Raw genomic sequence first — 21,754 nt, forward strand, 5'->3', positions numbered from 1 at the left:
ATTGCATGCTTTACGAGTTTCTAGACATTACAATGAATGACTGTAAATATTTTAAGTGTTTCAAATGAAAAATTCTACTTCTTTATGATACAATGTATTTTCTTCTTTCCTAATGAAGTGCTCGGTACCAATTTTTCTATTATAGGACAACTCCAAAAGCCAAGCTTTGCTTGTTTTAGCATGTTTACTGAAAATCAGACGTGAACTGTGTAAGTATGGTTGGAGACCGCCGAAGTACAGGCCTACGCCATGTTGCTACAGCGTTAGAAAAAAGGTTTTGTCGCACAGATACTTTACATGTCCCAGAAAGGAAGCAGTGCGCATGGTCAGATGGCGAGGAATCTCTTTCACAAGAGAAGGACTGTTCTAGTTGTGGTAATAAAATTAGAGTTATGTTTCGTTGTATGTCTGATCATGCGCACTGTCTCGTTTCTGGGACATGTAAAGTATCTGTGCGACAAAACATTTTTCTAAGGCTGGTATTCATAGTCGACACTTTATATCACCACATTGCAAAGTGACACTTCTGACGAAAGTGGCTTTTTCATATTAGTGGTATTCATATACAATTGGAGAAGTGCACTTTACGAACTGTCACTTTACTCCAGCAAAGTGTATAGTTACAATTGGTTGGTAACAGAAGTCCCACAATGCCTTTCAAAACAAATGAACAAACAATAACAAATTAATGTGTAACCCACAGACTATAACGCTTGTGATTTGAGTTGAGAACCTAATAAAATTGATCGCGTGAGAAAGAAAATATATATTTAAAGTTGTTTTATTTCAGTTTTTCGTTTTTGTTGTTGATAGTTTAGAATATTTCAGTCAGTTAAGATATATAATATTTTATTAAATAGGTAGTGATACTGCTGGTAAAATTTTTGCAGTTATATACTAAAGTTAGATTAGGTTTTGTACAGTACATAGCTGATCCATGGATTTACATAGATTGGGTTTTGTACATATCTTTTTCATTAATTTATATCGTTAAGTTAGGTTTTGCATGTATCCGTTCTACTAATTTATAGACTTAGGTTAGATTTTGTAAATACCTTATATTGGTTTATATTGTTAAATTAGGTTTTGTACATATCGTTAGGTTAAGTTTTATATATATATATATATATATATATATATATATATATATATATATATAATATCGTTAGGTTAGGTTTTATACGTATCTGCTTCATTGATATATCGTTTTATTCCCTTTATTTTCATTTTTGTCTTTTTCATGAATAGTGAATAGAAGTCAAAATAATGAAATAAACACATTACTACTGCTATTATTATTATTATTATTATTATTATTATTATTATTATTATTATTATCTCTCTCTTGTTTCCATTATTGCCTCCTCTTCAGGAATATATTGTATGCCAAATTTTTCTACAATGCAAAACAAAATAGACCTAATGGTAGGAGATCTCTTTTCATGGTGAGGTTATGACTGCACATGAACTGGAGACAGTATCTCAGCAGAAGCAGCCATATCAGATATATTGCTTACCGGCATGAAAAAATATATTGTCAAAACACTAATGATTATATGAACATCAAGACAAAATTGAAGCCTGTATCGAAATGAACGGTCACCATTTTCAAAAATGTGTTTAAATATCCATATTATGATTATTTTTCAATTTAACTTCATTGTCTATATTGTACGCTAATATGCTTTAGACAGTATAATATAGACTGCATAATGAATACGTCCGCATGGACAGCTCAGTTCGTGAGTAAAAACGCTCATTGTTAATACTGTACTGTATTTTGATTAAACAAAAAACTAATAAAAATTATCAAACTCAAAATCGCGATATTTCCTAGTTTACGTAAATGGATGAACTACTTTTCTTCCCTCCTATACTTAGTAAAGTGATTTGTTTGTATATTACGCGAGTATCATCAAACTCCAGTCGTGGAAGGGGGTAGCAAACGGTGTTTCCGGTTCTCAACCGTTGATCCAAAGATATAGTCAGATTGATATTAGAAATGTTAGTAAAAATAAAATGATGTCCCTGTAGAAGCTAAATGTTAAATGTTATGTTTTATTTAACGACGCTCGCAACTGCAGAGGTTATAGCAGCGTCGCCGGATGTGCCGGAATTTTGTCCCGCAGGAGTTCTTTTACATGCCAGTAAATCTACTGACATGAGCCTGTCGCATTTAAGCACACTTAAATTACATCGACTTGGCCCGGGATGGAACCCGCAACTTTGGGCATAGAAGGCCAGCGCTATACCAACTCGCCAAGCAGGTCGACTATTCTAGAAGCAGAAGGGCTTCTTTTCACAGTAAAAAGGGTCAAGTTAGAGTAATTTTATTAGATCCCCCCTTATAAGATATTGAAAATGAGCCTCATGGCAACAACGGTTCAAATTCTCCTCACTTAGTAATTTCTTCGAATGATGTCTGTAGACTTGTAAAATGTAGGGTTGTCACACTGGAGAGTTTATTCTTATTCTTGTTTTCCTTGCCTGAGCATAAAATCTCACACAAAATGTGTGATAGCAATGTAGGTTTAGACCTATTTTAAACAAATTATCGTATTACCACAGTCTAGTATATACAGTCACGAAGCTCAATCCGTAGTAAATATGCATCCATAGATAGTTGCTAACTACTAGGATCGTTAATATCGCCTCATTACAGACAATGCGAAATAGTACCGGCGCAGTCTATTGTTCCTAGCACCCTCACAACTCAAGCTTCGTGACTGTATATACTAGACTGTGGTATTACTGTATGTATTGTCATTTAAGGTCCATTGATAGTAAGAGGTCTTTTTTAACTAAGCGCCTTTGAATTTCTGAATTAGTTTGGGCATCTGAAACTAATGGCAGTCACAAATATGCGAGAGATGTTTTTCTTCTTGATCTTTGCTACAGCGGCAAGTCCCCAAAATTGATTGTTGTATTTTATTGGCAACATAATTATGTGCACATTTTATGACAAAAATTAATTTCATTTAAATTTTTGTCTTTGGTGCATGATCACTTATTGACGTGGCACATTCAGTGTATAATTAATTTACATTTAGTTGGGAACGTTTATCTTTAAAAATTGGTACTATAAAGTAACATGCAAATTTTGAATAACAATGCATGTTTTCTATTGTTTCAGGACGAGGCACAGGAGCTATACATTTCGGTAAGTTTATGGGTCATCGTCTAGTTCCAAAGCTGAGTCTTCCTCGATCATAGGCTTAACACTTCTGAGAATTTTCCTCTGCCATTCGTGAGGTTATTAGCCGTAGATACGCATTTTAACTAATTGTCTTTTTTTCTTCCTATATATAATTGTTAAAATTAAAAGTAGATAAAATGATTTGTGACCGTCCCATTGTAAGTAAAATCACTTTTTTTTTTTTACATTTGTGTTTGAGTGTAACGTTTTGAAATGATTTTGGTTTCCCTGTATGAAAATAATGTTTATTTTTCTTCACATCTTCTAAAAAATTTTTGTCTTTCAGAATCGAATATAGAAGTCGGTAATCGTGGAATTAATACTCGCGGGCTCAGAATGACAAGGTTCTATCTGACATTTTTAGCAAAATTGACATTTTTGTTGCATTGAATTCTGTACTTCACAGCTACTGTATCTACCATAGAAATTATATGTTGATATCTAAATTATTTTGCGTGATAAAGTTAGTTTGAAGAGGTTCTTATGTGCATTGATTATATTAACAACCAAACTTTTAAATTGCTCTCTTGTAAAATTTAATAAACACTAGATATAGCCTTGTCATTCTGAACCCTCGACATGGTTAATTTTATTTTCCTACTGTTTACTTCTCGGCATAATTAGAAACAATACTACTTACGAGCGAGGCGAGCGACAGGACAAGACTGGCACACATCAGGCAAGCCACCTGTGACGTCACTATCTCCAATCATTGCTACTGAAATCAACTAATCTTGAGAACGAGTTGTAGTATGAAACTCGGATTTTGACAGCTACATTACTCTGACCATGGCGTATAATTTAATATATCTGTTCATTTTAACACGCCAGCTTCTTCAACTGCAGTTAAGATGCCGTCACGCGCATCTTGCGAGCCGATGTAGCATGCAATACACTCCCGCACTGATAGGTTCCGCCCATTCACTTCTCATCGGCTCCTTCCAAAAGTGCTAACTTACTTTACAGATTCCAGAAACGGTGTATATGTATCCGTTTCTAGAGTCTGTAAAGTAAGTCGACGTATTTGGGTGGAGCTGACGACAAGCAAATGGCGGAGCTATCAGTGTGGGAGCGTATTACGGGCTTCATCAGCTCACGGCCGCTATGGGGTAAGATGCGCGTGACAGAAAGTGAGCATTTTAGACGCTCATCTTCAAGCAATGCTTTCCCCCAGAGCGGTTATTGGACTGGCCTCCTCCACTCACCACTTGCGCAATAATAAATAATATGTGATTTTCGACATATGACAGAATTTGACTGGGAGTGCGATATGTGGGTATTATGTGATAAAGGGACATAACAAAAACATCACCCGTTTGTCAAACGTTTATGCTTGGCATATTTTCAAATTAAAGTAGAGAATCAAGATGAAGCTTTCTTGCCCAATGTCGTGTGTAAAACTTGGGTATAAATTCTCAGAGTAGCATAAAGGGATTCATTTATCTATGTTATTTGGTATTCGAATGATTTGGAGTTAGCAACAAAATCATTATGATGATTGGTATTTTTTCTATATAAAATATCTAGTTTTAATAAGAAAAAAATTATGTTTCCAAACCCGCCGTCAGCAATAAGATCCGTGCCTAATAGACCAGATGGTCCAATTCCAATACAACCAACAACGTTACCAGATAGTGGAACTCCTTCGATCTCCACTATAGAATAAAAAGATGATCTACATTTGTCACCATATTTGGAAGACGAAAATTGACGTTCTTTCAATGTGAATTGAAAGATTTGGTACCCAACTTTGGCATTACTAAAGAAAAGTGAACTTTTAGGTTCAAGATTAAAGGAAAAAATCGTTTAATTCATGGATAAAAATCGTGAGGAAAAATTCAAGAAATTTTACATAAAGGTGGGGTGAGTATTGTTGCGATATTTCTAGTTTCATTGGTCGTCTAGGAATATTATGTGACTCGAAATACTGATTCCAACAAAACAAGTTTAAGTGTGTTCTTCATAATGGAAATAAACTTGCGTCAGTGTCAATAGCTGTCAACGTCTCTTAAAGAACCTTATCATAGTGTAAACTTTATACTAGAAAAAGTAAAATACAATGAACACACGTTATGTGTGCCCTGATATGAAGGTATGCGGTATTTATTGGTACAGCAAGGGGTGTACATAACATTTTCATGCTTTTTGTGTGAATGGGATATTAGAGACAGGAAGACGCTGTAAAATTACAAATTCGCCTAAGAGGCGAGACTTAGTGACGAAAACTAAAAATATAGCAAATCCCTCATTAATTGACTCACAAAAAGTTTTGGTATCCCAATTACACATCTAATTAGGTATATGAAAGCGGTTTATCAAGGCGCAGGGCAGAGATGGCTCTTGCTACCAGTACGTAGTTCAGAAAATTCCATTCTTGTCGGAAGAAAAAGTGCTGGAAGGCTTTTTTGACGGTCCATAGATTCTCCAACTCATACGTATGCTATTTTTATAAGTGTCGTGCAGGGCTTCGAGCTTCAGGCATGAGGATATCATAACTTGACCGAGGCGAGAGAAGACGCGGGCGTAATGTGAACTATCGCGATGTCGCCATAGGAAAGCGGGGGAAGTACAAGTGGCGCTCCGGGCTGCAGGACTTCACTGGCCTTGGTCGTGTAATAAGTTTCTGGACAATAATAGGCCTAAACATACCCAATATGAACACACTGTAAAGTCATACTGAAAAATTGCAGCGAGTTAAGTGTAATACGAGCTTGAAGTCACATTTTCTGTGCACTCATCTGGATTATTTCCCAGAAAATCTTAAGAGCACTAAGTGAAAAACAAGGTGAAAGATTGCATAGGACATAAAAGGGATGGAAACATGATACCAGGTGAGTTAAAAATGTTGATTATATACAACTCACTTTTGAGTGTTGTAGCAGTATTGTTAAAATTCTTCCTATTTACCTATTGTTTCACTCATACGTAATATAATACTGGTTATAAATTTAATATCACTAAATCATTAAATAATCGATTTCCTTATTACAAAAAAAAAAAAGTGGTACAGGAAAACGGAAAAAAAGATTTGAATTCAGCACACCAAATTTCGGCTTAGACACATGTTGAACTTCATTTCGCAGAACAAAATAATAATTTTGCAGGCCTGTGTTAACCGACCGGCGAAGCATGAAGGGTGGTTTAAAGACGAGAGGGGATGCCTACTCGAAGCCTAGATTTTGAGCGAGCCTTAATGTAGTCAAGTGGTGTGGGTTGGATATGCACCTAGCCGAAAAGTAAGCGGAATAGGTCTACTAGGTCGCAGTGATAGTAAAACAAATATTTCATTGTAGATTCTACAGGTTGTAAGGGGTATAAGTGCCATTATTTTAACTGATGATTATCCATGCCATAAGGAAGAAAAATGTCCTTACAATTTTTTTCTAATTGCAATATTTAACTAATTATGAAAGTTTACAATATTACGCGTTTGGCAACGTTGCTGGATGGGGTGGAGGGGGTTTAGAAGTACACAGTACAAGCGGGTACAGACATACCGGTACAAAACAGATGCTCTGGTCTAATGCAAGAGCGGACCATGACAATACAGTAGTTTACATAAAACGAGCAGCAAATACAAACCCCCAACCTCATTAATAGAACATTATGGTAAATTTACATTTTATGTAACAATATTGCTCCAGCTTTAATTGTAAGTCTAAAAAGTAAACAATAACTGTTTTCTGCACAAAATCACACGAACTTTTTTCTAATGCAACATTTTAATCTCTCCCGCTTCCGTAAATCAGTACCATTTTAAGCAAATTTCTGGTTGTGTGATTTTCGAAACGGGTAAGAGACTTCTAGTTTCTAATAATCGTTGAAAAACTGCTACAAAAGTTCGCCGATTAGGTAACAACCTTTGAGGAAAATGTTGACGGTACATCCTTCTTGCTTCACTTGAATTATGACGACTTTCTCCATAAATTAATAACATATGATATTCCTAAACTGTGAATGACATTGTGGAATGCCTTGTACTGTACTACCATCCGCTCGGCAGTAGAGCTACTATGGACAGGGAGCTTGAACTCAGCTGACATGTACGTACAGTTACCTGAAAAAGAATGAGACGATTCTTGGTCGTCGGAAGTTAAAGTTCTACAGCGCGGTTCACTCGATATCGACGTAACGATACATACCATAACAAATAGTACAAGAATTGTTACAAGGACCACAACAAGGACAAGGACCAGAATAAGGATCACGGAGAGGACTGCTATTTAAGGCCACGATTTCACAACATAGCTCGAGTCACAAAATATCATTGCTTTACTGTACCGAATGGCAAATGCCTGCTAAGGGATCTACATTCTGGACTGCTGCTGTCACTGTCTTGTCTCGGTAGCTCATATAGTAGCGTGTCGGTTCCACTGTATAACCGAAACATCTCGTGTTCGATACCGGGTGAAACTTTTTTTTTGTTGAGGTGTAATTAATTTGTTCAGAGTTCCTCGACTGTCTAATTTGTCGAAAAATATTGAATAATTAATGCCCAATTTCTGGGTCTTACAAGTGGGCTGAACCTCGTAAAAAAAATAAATCTTACTTGGAAGTTAAAAGTATTCTTCCTCAAACAAAAATCATAAGAAACAAAGAGAGACCAGTTAACATAAAATCTTGTCCACATCCCATCAGCTTCTATTACAGCTCTAAGTCGATCCGGCATGGATGTCACGAGATTGTGGAATAAGTTCTGATCCCCGGCGAGATCTTCCCAGGTGTCAACAACTTGATCCCACAATTCGTCTCGATTTCGAGGGCGTCGGTGGGCATAGGTGGCTATCCTTCTCTTTTTCAATTCCGCCCATAAATTTTCGATGACATTCAAATCAGATGACTTCGGAGGCCAATTAATGATTTCGATCTCGGGTCTCCTTTGAAACCATCTTTGAATGCTTGCAGCATAGTGCACGGGATGGTTATCCTGCTGGAACAGCAATGTTCCTTCGGGAAAACGTTCTCGGGCTGAGGGAAGGAATATATTTTCCAGAATGTGCTCGTAAGTTCCCGCATTAAACCGGCCATCGATGCGTTCTATAACGTCAGGTCCATCGTAAGACATCCACCCCCAACACGATATGCTAAAGCGCCCCCATCTTTCACGTCGTTGCACATAGCGCTGGTCTTGTCGGAGACCATCCTCACGATAGACACGGACAGGACCTTCGTAATCACTCGAGATGGTTGTTTCGTCGGAGAAAATTACATTTCTCCAATCGAAATCCACTCCATAGGTAGCGAAGGCAAGACAGTCGACAGCTTGTGCTTCCCCCAATATTTCCATTTGCGCAGCCCTCCGGCTCCTAATACCGCGGTTCCTCAACCTGCTGATCACAGTCTGTGAAGAGCCGGGAAAGATAGATGCTGCTCTTATTTCGTTAGCAGTCAGAAAGGGGTCCTGTCGAACAGTCTCGAATAAGAGAGCATCCTATTCCAATGAAGAAATCCGCGGATGCCCAGGAATAGGGCGATTTTCGACCTCCTTTAAATTTTGGTAACAATGAACCCACCTCGCGGCTGTACTTCCAGGAACACCGACCAAATGGCCAGCAGATCTAGCCCCATATCCAGCCTCGCTGTCTCATGTCACGTCGGTTCGCCATTACGATGATAAATGAGAGATGACGATAATACTTTAGTGTACACAATGACTATTTAACATGATATAGAATTATTGAAATAAGAGGCATCTTGCATAGTAAGAGTTAATAAATCAACCCTAAATTAAATATCTAAATAACAGGAAGTCCAATTTTTGCGAAACTAATCAAATTAAATCTAATTACATTAAGTAAACAAACCCCAAGTTATGACACCACATTGCTACAGCTAAATTGTAGGTTATTAACATAAGCATTGAATAGGTCCGTGGTTGTGCGTTGGACGACAAAACCATCATCGAAAGTTCGAATCTTGCCGAGGAATGTAACTTCTTGCTTATTATAATGTAAATCAGACTTATAACATCAATCATTAATATTTCTTACATTATTTATTAATATTTATAGCCAACATTGACTTTGTAAAGAAAAGACTTTAGAAATCTCCTATGGAATTTGTGATCTGTAGTGACATAAACATAGATTATCTCTCGGAACTTTTCCGTAAAAGTAAATTAAATTCACTCCTTGAAACTGGAAAGCTTAGTCGTAGAGTCATTTTCCCACAGCATATAAGCTGAAGTAGCACAGCCATTGATAAATGTTTTGTACACAGAATTAGACTGAATTCCTATTCGACAGAACCTATAATAAATGGCTTGTCTGAACATGATAAACAAATCCTAAGTGTTTCCAATGTCACTGGACAATTTCAAAATATTAATTTAAAAAATAAGAAAGGATCGTAAATGCTGTATCTAGTGATTATTTACATTTATGTCTGCAAAATGAATCTTGGAAAAACAGATATGATACTTGTACTAGTGAGATACTGCAACGAGATTGAAACCTTAGCACACGTCCTAGGATCCTGTCAGCATGGAGAACTCCTGAGAAATTCACGCCATCATAACATCCGAAAACTAATAGCACAAGCCCTTAGAAACAAATCCTTCGAGGTCCATGAAGAGGTGCACTGCGTTGCGTCTGAAGGCGGCGGAATTAGAAGAGCGGACATCGTGGCTCTAGACAAGACTAATAGTAAAGGCTTTATACTGGACCCAACTGTTAGATTTGAGATGAGCCAGACCCAACCATCCGAGGTCAACAAAGAAAAACAACAAATTTATGAGCCTACTATTCCGTATTTTCGAGAAAAATATCAGATGGAAGGCACCTGGGAAGTACATGGTTTAATGATCGGAGCGAGGGGCACCATCCCACGATCAACTGTAAACACTATCAAAACATTTGGAATCCATGACATCATTCCAAAAATAATTACTTCAACCATTAAAGGGTCTGTGGCAATTCTGAAAAATCATTTATACGGAATATCATAATACCCCCCCCCCTTTTTCTATTCGTTAGTGTGTAATTGTTACAAATATATGTACAAATTTATTATTTCTTAAACTTAAGCTCCTAGTTCACATTTAAATTTGGCTCATCTATCTTACTGTAATCATTACTATTCTTATATGTGTGTTATTCTGTGTTTTTGGCAACCCAGGATGCCTGGGCAGACTATTTCTTGAAATAAATTATATATATAAGAGTAAATGTATTGAATTTTTCACTTAATTTCATAATCACTTCAGTGGATGTTCTCCACTCAATGTTGTGAAAAAATTCAAAAGTAAAAACATGTAGATAACACAGGGACTTCAAAATCTCATGTATTAAAAAGAAGAATCTATATGTAATGAGTTGCAATGTAATGATCCTCATGTTCTTAAATACTGCAAGAAGTACAGTGTAATTTATCAAAAATTATGAAAGAGGGAAATAGAATATATTTGAATACAAAAGTACAAAATTCAGATAATGCAATTAAACCTATTCGGAATATTATTAAATTTAAACTTGTAGATATCCTAAGAAAGAAAATATTTTTTTCATTAAAACCAATGATTATAAAGTAGAGGATCCCAAATCTATTGCAAATTCTTTTAACGTATTATAGTATATAGTACATAAATATTATTGACAACTTAAACATTCAAGATGTTGCAAAAGATACTGCAATTGGTTACTTAACAGATGCATTTAATAATTAGTATTAATATATGTAATTAGTCAATAACTGCAACAGTGCTTTTTCATTCAATCATAACAAGAATCAAATTGAATGCACATTAAATTAAACACTATTGCAAACACGTAGATAAAATAATTAAAATTAACTGAAGGTGTGAGAATGAAATAATCCAAAGCCATACTTTTAACAAAAATTGTTTTGTGCGAGTGCATTTCTTACACATATGGGAACGCTATTAATAAAATATTGTAATAATTACTCAACAAATGACATAGCCTAAGGACTCTAAACCTTTGTAAAAGTTTGTCTATTATTATATATATTTTTAATTTCATTTTAATTGTTAGTTTTTAATATATATACATTTACATTGTATATGTGTGTGTACAAATGCATTCATTAGATAACGTTTATAATATTATAACTTGTAATTTTGTATGGTTTGCGATCATTAACACTTAATTTCAGGACTTTGTAAAACTATATTTCAACGTTATTTAGACAAAAAAAAAAATCGTTGTGTAGACTAAGAATCGAACTCGCACTCTTCTACACAACACGTAGAAGTCTTACCGTCTGAGCTATTGAAACGACACGAAAGGTTTCCTTTCTGTGCGGAGTGTCCATCTAGTCATGAAGGTCCATTGTCAATTTAACTACACGATTTATGTATATATTTATCTTTTATTTACGTAATATTATTATATTTTTGCAGTTTTTGAAGTGAATTTCGGAACGATGCTAGTAACATTCCAAATAGCCTGCATTTAAGTAACTCAATATTCGTTATCTTGTGTATCAGTGCTCTGGTCTCCGATCATGCGCAGTGTCTTACATCTGAGACTTAGGAATATTCAATCGTCTCATCCTTTTCCAGGGAAACTGTACGTCTGTGCAGAGTACTGCCTGCTGAACACGTTGCCACGTCTCCCACTTCAGAATACTAACAAATTTAATCATACATTTTTATTTAATTTCACTAAAACGTAATAGAACAGACAAATATTTATTTAAACTAATATTAACTCTTTGCTAGATGTATCTACTGATGTAATTGTTTTCGTAATTTTAGTAACGATATAAGCAGTATAACGCAAAAAATATATATATATATTTTTTTTTCTGGGAAAACTATCGAATTTTGACCGTATGTTGTATGGACATTTTTTGATCCTGTAGACCGTCTCCGACGACTGTTAAAGGGCGACACTTATACCCCTTACACTCAGTATAACTTAGTGAAACTTGCGGCGAACCATTTTTTCAATCGGAATTCTCTCTGGGTTCTCCCGTTTCTCCATGTTAGGCATTGCATCATTCCGTTAAGATCTCTTGATATAATTCTCCGAGCGCCAGCTGGTAAAAGAGAGGATTACTTGCTCGCAACCCGAATACACAGTGAGCCTTAGCGTAGTTGGTTGCCGTGGTTTGAGATTGCGCCTAGCTGGAGCAGTAATGCGATAGACCAGGGATGGTTTCCGAACTGTATGACCCAGATGTCACAAATAAAGAATAAAATAAATCTGTTCATTCGCATGCAAGATAGCCATGTCTACAGGCATAGAGCCAAATATTTATTGTGGCATATATACAGGATGAGTCGTAAGTAATGTCATTAATTTCAGAGGGTTATTATATGAGGTATTTCAAACAAAAAAGTGTAATACAATTTTGCTCGTTTTTGCTTCCTTTTCGAGATAAAAATTATTTTATATGAAACATTTCAAAGCGTGTTTTGGGAAAACCATTGATTTAATTCGCAACATGCTCAATCAGTTTAAGAGAGCAGTGCATTGTGATAATAAATAAATATTTTAAAATTCCTTTGGGGAACGGAAAGTTACATCTGTTCGGATCAAATTTTTGCACATTTAAAGGACAAAACAAAAATGCTTTCAAGCGTTTATTATCATAATACATTGCTCTCTTAAATTGACTGATCACATTGGGAATTAAATGAATGGCGTTCCCAAAATACGCTATGAAATATTTCATATGAAACACTTTTTATAACGAAAAAGAAGTAAAAACAAGCAAAAGCGTATTAAGCCTTTTTGTTTGAAATATCTTAAAGAATAACCCCCTAAACTTAATGACATTGCTTATGGTTCACTCTATATACATAGCCTAACTAATTTGATTGGTTACGAAACATAACCTGCTTGAAGTCTTTAAGTCTAGAGTCTAGACTCCAGGCATTTATGAACAAGACTTGATTATTCTCGACTCGTTCAGTTAGATTGCGGTCGTTGACACAGGAAATGCAGTGTAGACGTTGCAGTGAGGTTGTGGAAAAATACTGTACATGCGTTTGTGTTTACGATAGAAAGAGGAGGAGGGGAACAGAAACTCACCCTTAGGATCATTAGGATAAGTGTATGGTGTACAGTATATTGCATGTACCTCACATTGATGGACAATTTGTTGCGTCTTCTAGCTGATAAAATATCGCATGTGAGTACATCACACCGGCAGGCCGACTCCTCAGAACTATTTCATTTGAATGGAGAAATGCTGGAATAAGGGTAAAGGGAGCCGCGTCTGTCGTTAAGCGCTGGCTTGCTGGTCTTCGGTCCCCGGACAGGTCCTGATGGACTTTGTTATAAACAAAAGAGACATTGCAGAATGGTTTTCTTCGAGTAGGCCTACTCCCGTTTCTTTGTATCATTCCATCAAACCTCTCCGCCCTTCCCTCATTTCATCTATCAACTGCAATATTTAGGAATAAGTTGTGGGTTCAAATCTTGGGATTAATAAGGATTTCTGATGCTGACATAGGAAGTGCTTTGGACTCAGTTCTCTCGAGCTTATTAGGTACTCGTCTGAGGATGGGACCTGTCTTTCAGGGCTGAGGCAGGAAGACCCACCTCCACTGTTGCCAACATATCGCCCTACAATCTCGCTAACTTTTCAACAAAAAGTAGCTAAATATCTCCAAAGTTTGTTAAAAATCCCCAGAAATGTCGCTAAAAATTAATAATAAATATCACTAAATAAAAATAAGAGAAACATACATATGCGGAGAAAAATATAATTTCCTCGTCGTCACCCTCTTCTGCGGAATCTGGTTGTATTGTTGACGGCTGTGATGTTGAGGTGGAAGTTGGTGTAGGAACAGCTGATTGTGAATATACTACACTTGATCCAGTCATTGACACTACACCTTTTGGCAAATTGTAAGTGTGGAAATTTTCACCCAAGCGTTTGACCACAATGTTTTTTGTGAAATCTAACACTTTTCAAATCTTATATATTAAAATATATTAAAACCAGCAAAAACTACAGTCTCATTTGCTTCACACGAACTGTTGGCACAAAATTCCAAAGCTCAATTGCCTCGGGTCGGTTCGGAGTGGAAAATCTCCACGTTGCGGTGAAGAACCAAGAATTAACTGGAACTCGCGACTCGTCACGTGCCAATAAAAGTTGCCACTGTTTATGGGTGTTGGAGCAGTAGCAGTAGAGAGAGAGACCTAACCCGTGACAATCATTGCATTCACCCCTGATCTCTCATCAAAACTAGCCTATATGAGATCAGGGCTTTCACGTATGAAATCATTAGGCGGTATTAAATTTCACGTAAGAATCATTAGACGACTCAGTCATACCTCTTTAGAAGAAGTGCATGACTTCAGTTGAATGATTTAACTTAAAAGAAAGGAAAAAGTGTAAGAATATAAAAATCAGCAGAAAAGTCGCTAATCGTATTTTACAAAATTTGTCGCCGAGACTAATTCAAAATTCTCTAGATTTAGCGACTTATCGCTAAATATGGCAACACTGCGCCATCTCTCTGCATCGGATTCACGAATGCCACTCAGGACTTGGACAGTCATCGCTTATACATGCTGTATAAGGGCGCACGATGGGCGAAATCTAACGAAATTGTAAGGATCCGTCCCGAGTCTAGTCCTCGAAAAGGCGAGTCAAGTCAAGACGGTAAAGAAAAAATTAACGTCCAAAAAAATCTGCCTCGGTAGCGACTTTGTCCACAATGAAGTCCACTTGGTGTCATCGGGAGTAGACTGTAGTCTTCAGAGCGGAAAACTGGCTAGTGTCATTTCAGTTGTTTTCGGGCAGAGGGCGGGCAGCCAGCCAGCCAGTTGGGTATAACTGTTTTCCTATTGACTAAAGAAGTAAAGCTCAGTACATAAGATGCGATTTGTTGTACGGTAAAAATATAACTGCCCCACTTGTTCCGATTCAACTGACATATCAGGACCCAAACAGCGGTTATGAATTAACACTTTAACAATTGAACTTTTGAGCTAGAACTGTCAAAGGAGTAGTAGGTCGTTTTGGAGGGAGAACGTGTGATGTTCCGTAACACACGTTTGGGAATGAATGGAATGGGCTATGTACACGACTCGAAGGCAAAATTAGTGATTTCACAGAATTAATACTTATATTTAAAGTGATAAACTCTTGAACTACACAGGATTATTTTAACATAAAATTATGTTAGTAATAAAATTTAGTAGAAAGTTCCGTTCCAAAAGATACTTAAGTTTGCAAATAAAATGAAAATCTTTAATAATACGTATTGTCCTTGAAAATGCCTCCGTAATACACTATTTTGCCCAGAACCAAAGTGAAGTTTTAAGTTATTTAATAACTTATAATTAGAGTACGAATTTTTAGGTCGTTAAAATGTAATTTTAGGTGCCTAAAATAGACTTAAAATTGTAGGAAATAGTCTCTAAATAATTGGAAATAGGCTCTAACAAAAATATTTTCTTTAAAAACATGTTTCATTTCATCAGAAATTCACTTTTAGAATAATAATTTTAAATGTTTATATACCGTTACCACCACTACTACTAGAACTACAAATATCTAACTATTTATACATAAACTAAACAATGAAATGTGAAAAATATGTTTTAGACATAAATTCAGTATACAAATAAGTCAAATACAATAAATTTTTACCAAGCCTTGTCCATTAATATCCATAATTACTTTCACAATAAATTACCAATACCTTTTCTGAAATATCAACTAAAACAATGCCGTCTGTCACTCAACACAAATTTGTATGCTTCACATCCACTGAAGTAACAGGAGCGTATTTCAATTTTGACACTAGATGGACAGGAATGTTACATTGTAAATCCGTGTTCTTCCCTGCTAGGATGTCTGAAGCAGTACGCAGGTCCTTCAGTCGTACATTTCTCTGCAGAACTTGCTCCAGTTTATCCCGTACTTTATTTTCAGCGGAACCAGGAACACTTTTGATCCTTTCTTGCATATCATGAAATATTTCCATTCGTTTCTACAGTGGTTTTCCTGCTGCTTCCAGTGATGCAATAACATACATTAGGAAAGTGAAGTGTGATTCAAAAATGCTAGGTCGCTCTGAATACCAGAATCTTCCATCACTCCCTTTGCAGAAGCAATGCTTCCAGACTTGTCTTCTAGACTTGAAACAACATCTTTCACTTCACTAATATGATCGTTGTAGTATTCTGTAGCTTTCAACCATGTTCCCCAGCAGGTAAGTATAGGTTCTGGTGGCAGAGAGACATTGGGCAATTTCTCAAGAAAAATCTGAACCCTTGTTGGCGCCTTGACGAAAATTTTTTTTACAGTAGAAATCAATTTATTTACATTTGGATATTGTAACTTGATATGCTCTGTGACACGATTAACGGATACTTAAAAATAAATTTTTGAATTTAAAATATAAATTTTTGAAATAAAAATGGGTGTTTTGACCTATTAGAGATAAAACATACTTAATAGGTCAAAATAGCCTTTGTCGACAAAATAGGCATTTTTAGGTGCTATTAAAATATCAATTTTAGGCACAGTTTCCTATGAAACATGTACTTACAAGTTTTTATTAACGTATCTTTTAAGGATTAAAATTTGCTTTTACCTAAAATCCGAAGTCTGCTTATAATTAAAGATAGGACTTCTATGTTTTTATATAAGCTTGCTACACTTCTCAAACTTTGTAAATATGTTTCTGGCACTGAGAGGTGCGAGAGATAAAATGTAGCAGTGTAGCAATGTACAGTGCATTTGCATTTCTCCCCAAGCTATAACAATACTTAATCATTTTTGTTCTTTTTATTTTTCTTTCTGGAGTGATTTCTTGTTTTGATTTTGTTGCGTTTCTCACGCTTATATTCCTTTACTACCGCTACTTTTTTATTCTCCATGTTTGCTTTCTTCCTTTTTGCCGTGATGTCACTTGCCTTTTTCTTTCCTCCTGCCTTTGCTGTTTAATTATTTCCTCAGGGTATTATTAATATTTAATTTAATTGCGCGTTCAACTGCAACAGGCGCTTAGCCAGGTTTGTGTAAATGGAAAGCTACAAGGTCAAAGAATCATGTGCTAAAACACAAATAAAGCATTATAATGTAATAAAATATAGAAATTAAATAATCCTATTATATGCAATAATTAAATGAGCTGCTCGGGTGAAGTCAATGTTAAGTGACTAAAACTACATTTTGAAATACAGTAACTTTAATGTTTGAAATACTGACGCTCAAGTAGCACTGACATGTATTGCCAACATTTTAAATTTCAGTGTAAAACGTCTCACATACAAAAGAAAAATAGCTCTGAAAAGAGTATGTGACATAATATTATTTTCATGAGTAATGAAAATGTCACTTAACATTGTCTTCACCCGAGCAGCTCAAATGTTTATAGTCACTTAAAGCAGAAGACCAATAAAATTACCGAATCACAGAAAATGCAACACAATAAGTGTATAGGAAACACAAATAATTATTTGTCTTTTGACCAGTCCTGCAACTCCTCATCGAGAATTTAGTCTCACGACAATGTCTAAAACAGTGATCGTCAGCACTCGCTGAAATGTGCAAAGGGTACGCGGTGCTGTCCCGTGTGCACTGTCGTGCAACAGGGAGGGATAGAGAGCATACCCGCTAGCAGCTACGGAGTGCACCCTAGTGCACTGCGTTTTCCGCGGGTAAGAGAGACTAGCTCCAGCGTGCTCTGTGCTGACGACCCCTGCTCTAAAACCTCACAGTAGCATCAACAACTTTGATGTCTTTATGCATAGTAGCAAGAGCTAAGGCATTAAGATGCTGATTAGATCATTTGCTGAGCGAAGGCATGTTTTGAGTATTGGTAATGTAGAGAAACTCCTTCCTGCAGTAGCAGTAGAAACTGGTAAAGTTTCTAAAACTCAACAAAACTTGTATTTAGGGACGAATTTGTCGCAATAAATAAGGAATTCGACAGCAATATTTGGAACTGTAACTCCATCCCACTTCTTTCGCCAAAAAAAAAAAAAACCAGTTCAGTTCTTAGTTCTGTCGTGGAGTTTGCCGCGTATCGCTGGATTAAACATTTTCACTTGTTTACCGAAATTGCATCAAGTGGCAACACTTCTGAAAATGTTGAGTTGAATTTACATTTTAATTGTATGACATTTTGGTCAATAAATGACATAGATACTGTTCTCCGAGTTATTTGATGGTGACACTCGATTGATGTGACGACTGCATATTTTTGGCATGGTTATTCGTGTTTTACTTGATATTGTTGTGGCTCGTTGAGATGCGTTTGTGAGAAGGAATTTGAAACGTTTTCAGAATTGCTTCTCATGTCTACGAAAACATTTATTAATTTTTCAACATATGAGGTAGCAGCTGAAAAATCCTGTTTTAGACTTCGCAGATGCTTGCTTAATAAGAGAAGCAATGAACACGTTCTAATGCAACCAGGAGATCACCTCGTGTGTTCGCAGAACTGAAACATGCAGCTTTGCAGTATCAGAATCATGGTCGTGCTCTAGATCTGCAAGAGCAGTCACAATATAAAGAAACAGCTTTTCAAAATGTGATGACAGAATCATGATTATTTACTCACCTTGTAGCAGACAATGATTTCAGTTGGATGGTTTTCAGTAGGAAGAGGATATCAGCTTCAGAAATAGTGTTGAATATAGCCACTCACTTGGGCGATGCTGACAAAAATTTATAAACTGAGTTCAGTATTTTCATCATGTTCTTTATGTATGGCACATTGCAGGATTTATAAATGCACATGTGAATTATTAAAGCAATGTGCATGAAGTGCCAGTGACTAATCTCTTAAGATGAGAGCCTGCACGCAATTAAACTTTCTGGCATATTCGACTCTCGATTCTGTTCTTGTCCGTGAACATCATTCCACTTTAGGCCCAATATATTCAATTCTTGCTCATTTGCCTCCATTAGGAGAAAGTAACCATTAATGGACCACCTAACGATTTCTTATTTTATCTAACAAAAGCAATGCCTTAAAATTCCGTTCATAGGCTTGAACAAATACATTACTGATAAGGAATGATAAAATGAATTTGCAGGGCTACATCCTATTTATACCTGTTTAAAGATTAGCTCATTTAAATAAAATTAAGCTATTGGTTCAATGAAGGCGACAGGGTTCTATGAATGTACCACCATGCTTCCATGAATGGACCAAAAGAAACATTTTTTAAAAATCTCAAAATAATGTCTACAAGTGCCAAATCATAACAATGAAGAAACATAGATTCGATTACCTGATGTTGAAGTTATTTTTAATCCAATTGTAATCGCATTTTGAAACTGAAAATCATGAAAAACACAGTCCTTGTCATTTCAATATATTAAAGTTTTAGACTATTTCAAATTAGCTAATACAGTAGTTAAAAATGTTAGCAGACAACCTTAAATCACAAGACAGTAATATAATGATGTGATTGTACATATGAAATTATTTTCTGTAGTGTGAGATTATTCTTATACTAAAAATAAAACCGTATTCCTTTTCAAGTCACACAAAGTATTTCTTTTGACTCCGCCTAAAATTTGCACAAGCTTCACGTACCCATTTCCTGCAAGACATACACTGAATCATATTTTCCTCGATGGTTTCTTCACACATGGAACAAAACCGGGAGTGTTCATTTTGATCGCTTCCTGAAAGGTTCTTCATTGTCTTCTTTTTCGGGCCACTTTAATTTTATTCTCTAGTGGAAGAAAGCGGTATCCAGAAGCTGAGATGAGATGATATTGTCAAGTTCATTTCGACTGGAATTGCTTTCCATGAATGATCCATTTTAAAATGCAGTCCATTCATGGGAACTCCAGCTGGTCCATCTATAGCCACTTCGCCATTTTATTATCACACTACAAGAGCGCTGAAGAGGTTATATAAAATTTATTTATATACAACTAAAAAGGAAGCAGACAGAACACTACTTCCAGCTATATATGTCATTTCATAACCTAATATCATTAAGCCAATGTGCTCTGTACTTAAATTACTTTAAAATTGAAGTAAAAATTAAAAAAAAAACGTATCGGAGCTTCTTGTTCAGCCCGCGTGTTTGCTGCCGCCGCCAAATACAACTCAGGAGTGACATACAGGAGGGGGAAGCCTTGAGTTGACTTTTCATGCATACACAGTCAATATGATCAAGAATATGGCAGTGGTCCATTGAAAGCAACGGTTCTTCGATGGCTACTCTCCCCTCTATCTAAACCTCTTGTTGAAGTCATCGACACGAAATACCTGATACAAAATGTCATCTGCTCTATTGTGCTGGTGCTGATGTTTGTGGTTTCATCACATAAAACTGAAAAATATTTTGCGTGATTATTATCTTTTACTATGATCGTGCGAATAAATTCTCCACAATATTAAATTCATTCGTTTTGTATAGTAGGGCTTATCTGGTACATTATTGAGGTTTGCTCTCTGAAAGTGAATCTGTAGCTCTTTATCTCTATTCAGTATTCTAAAATCTAAAAGACCTCGAAAAACGCTCTGAGTAACTGATAGAAATGGCTCGACTGAGATAATAGCATTTAATTAACAATTTTCACAATATGACCTTTTAGTGGTAAATTATACTGGACACAGAACAGTGTTGTATTTTTATTGGAATAAATCTATTACTGTTTGCCTCGATTATTGCTATCAAACATTATCTGTCCTGATGTCCTTCGATTTAATTTCTTATGTTTTATTTAACGACGCTCGCAACTGCAGAGGTTATATCAGCGTCGCCGGATGTGCCGGAATTTTGTCTCGCAGGAGTTCTTTTACATGCCAGTAAATCTACTGACATGAGCCTGTCGCATTTAAGCACACTTAAATCCCATCGACCTGGCCCGGGATCGAACCCGCAACCTTAGGCATAGAAGGCCAGCACTATACCGACTCGCCAACCAGGTCGACGATGTCTTTTGATTTATAGGTTTTCAAGAACTCAACAGCATTTTCAGTTGCATTAAGTGTTACTGAGTAGATTCATGAACTTGCAAATCTCCAGGGGAATTTTTGAACTTTTGCATCGACTCCATCATCAGAGTTTTTAGTGACCGATATCCTATTCCAGCACCGGCTGCAGGAGCAAACAAAGCAAACAGTTTGCAGAATACTACTTCATATGACTGTATGCAAGCCAGTAAAATTGGTGTAGCTAGTCCATTTGAAATTTCCGCTCCTGTTTGCCTTGTTGGGTAGCAGGGAAAGCGAAGTCTGACTCAGGTTTCCACGTTGCCTATAAAAACGAAATATTTCACTCGGCTTTAAGACTGCCAACACAGTGGCTGATGTCATTGGGATGTGTGGATATTACACTGCAATTTAAAGCTGCAACAGTGAACATTATAAAGGGAAATTAGTAATGAAATATACTATTAAGTAACATAATGAAATACATTCATAGGCACGAAAAGTGAAACACTATTTCTTTTTTCTTTCAATTTAAGGTCTTCATACTAGTATCCTGCAATGTTCGAACCCGATAGGGGCAACCAAGATAGTAAAACATATCGTCTTATTCCATATGAAAAAGTAATCGCAAGATATGTGCTAAAATCCTTAAGTGTTTGAAACATGGAGTTGTGAAAATTGAGAACAGGGAAATTTTCATAACTAGGTCGAACAAACAT

At 36.2% G+C, this 21,754-nt stretch overlaps 1 protein-coding gene across 14 annotated transcripts in view; it reads left to right on the forward strand.

Moving 5' to 3' along the window:
• Ipk1 (Inositol phosphate kinase 1) overlaps positions 1-21,754 on the forward strand; it is a 1,778,442-nt gene that overhangs the window by 1,198,857 nt on the left and 557,831 nt on the right. For all 14 annotated transcript variants that reach the window (XR_011334445.1, XM_069837977.1, XM_069837964.1 and 11 more), the window contains one exon: positions 3,134-3,160. The gene's annotated coding sequence lies outside the window, so the exon portion shown is untranslated. The remainder of the gene's footprint in view (positions 1-3,133; positions 3,161-21,754) is intronic.

The sequence above is a fragment of the Periplaneta americana genome, chromosome 10 (genome assembly GCF_040183065.1).
Source record: "Periplaneta americana isolate PAMFEO1 chromosome 10, P.americana_PAMFEO1_priV1, whole genome shotgun sequence".
NCBI lineage: Eukaryota > Metazoa > Arthropoda > Insecta > Blattodea > Blattidae > Periplaneta > Periplaneta americana.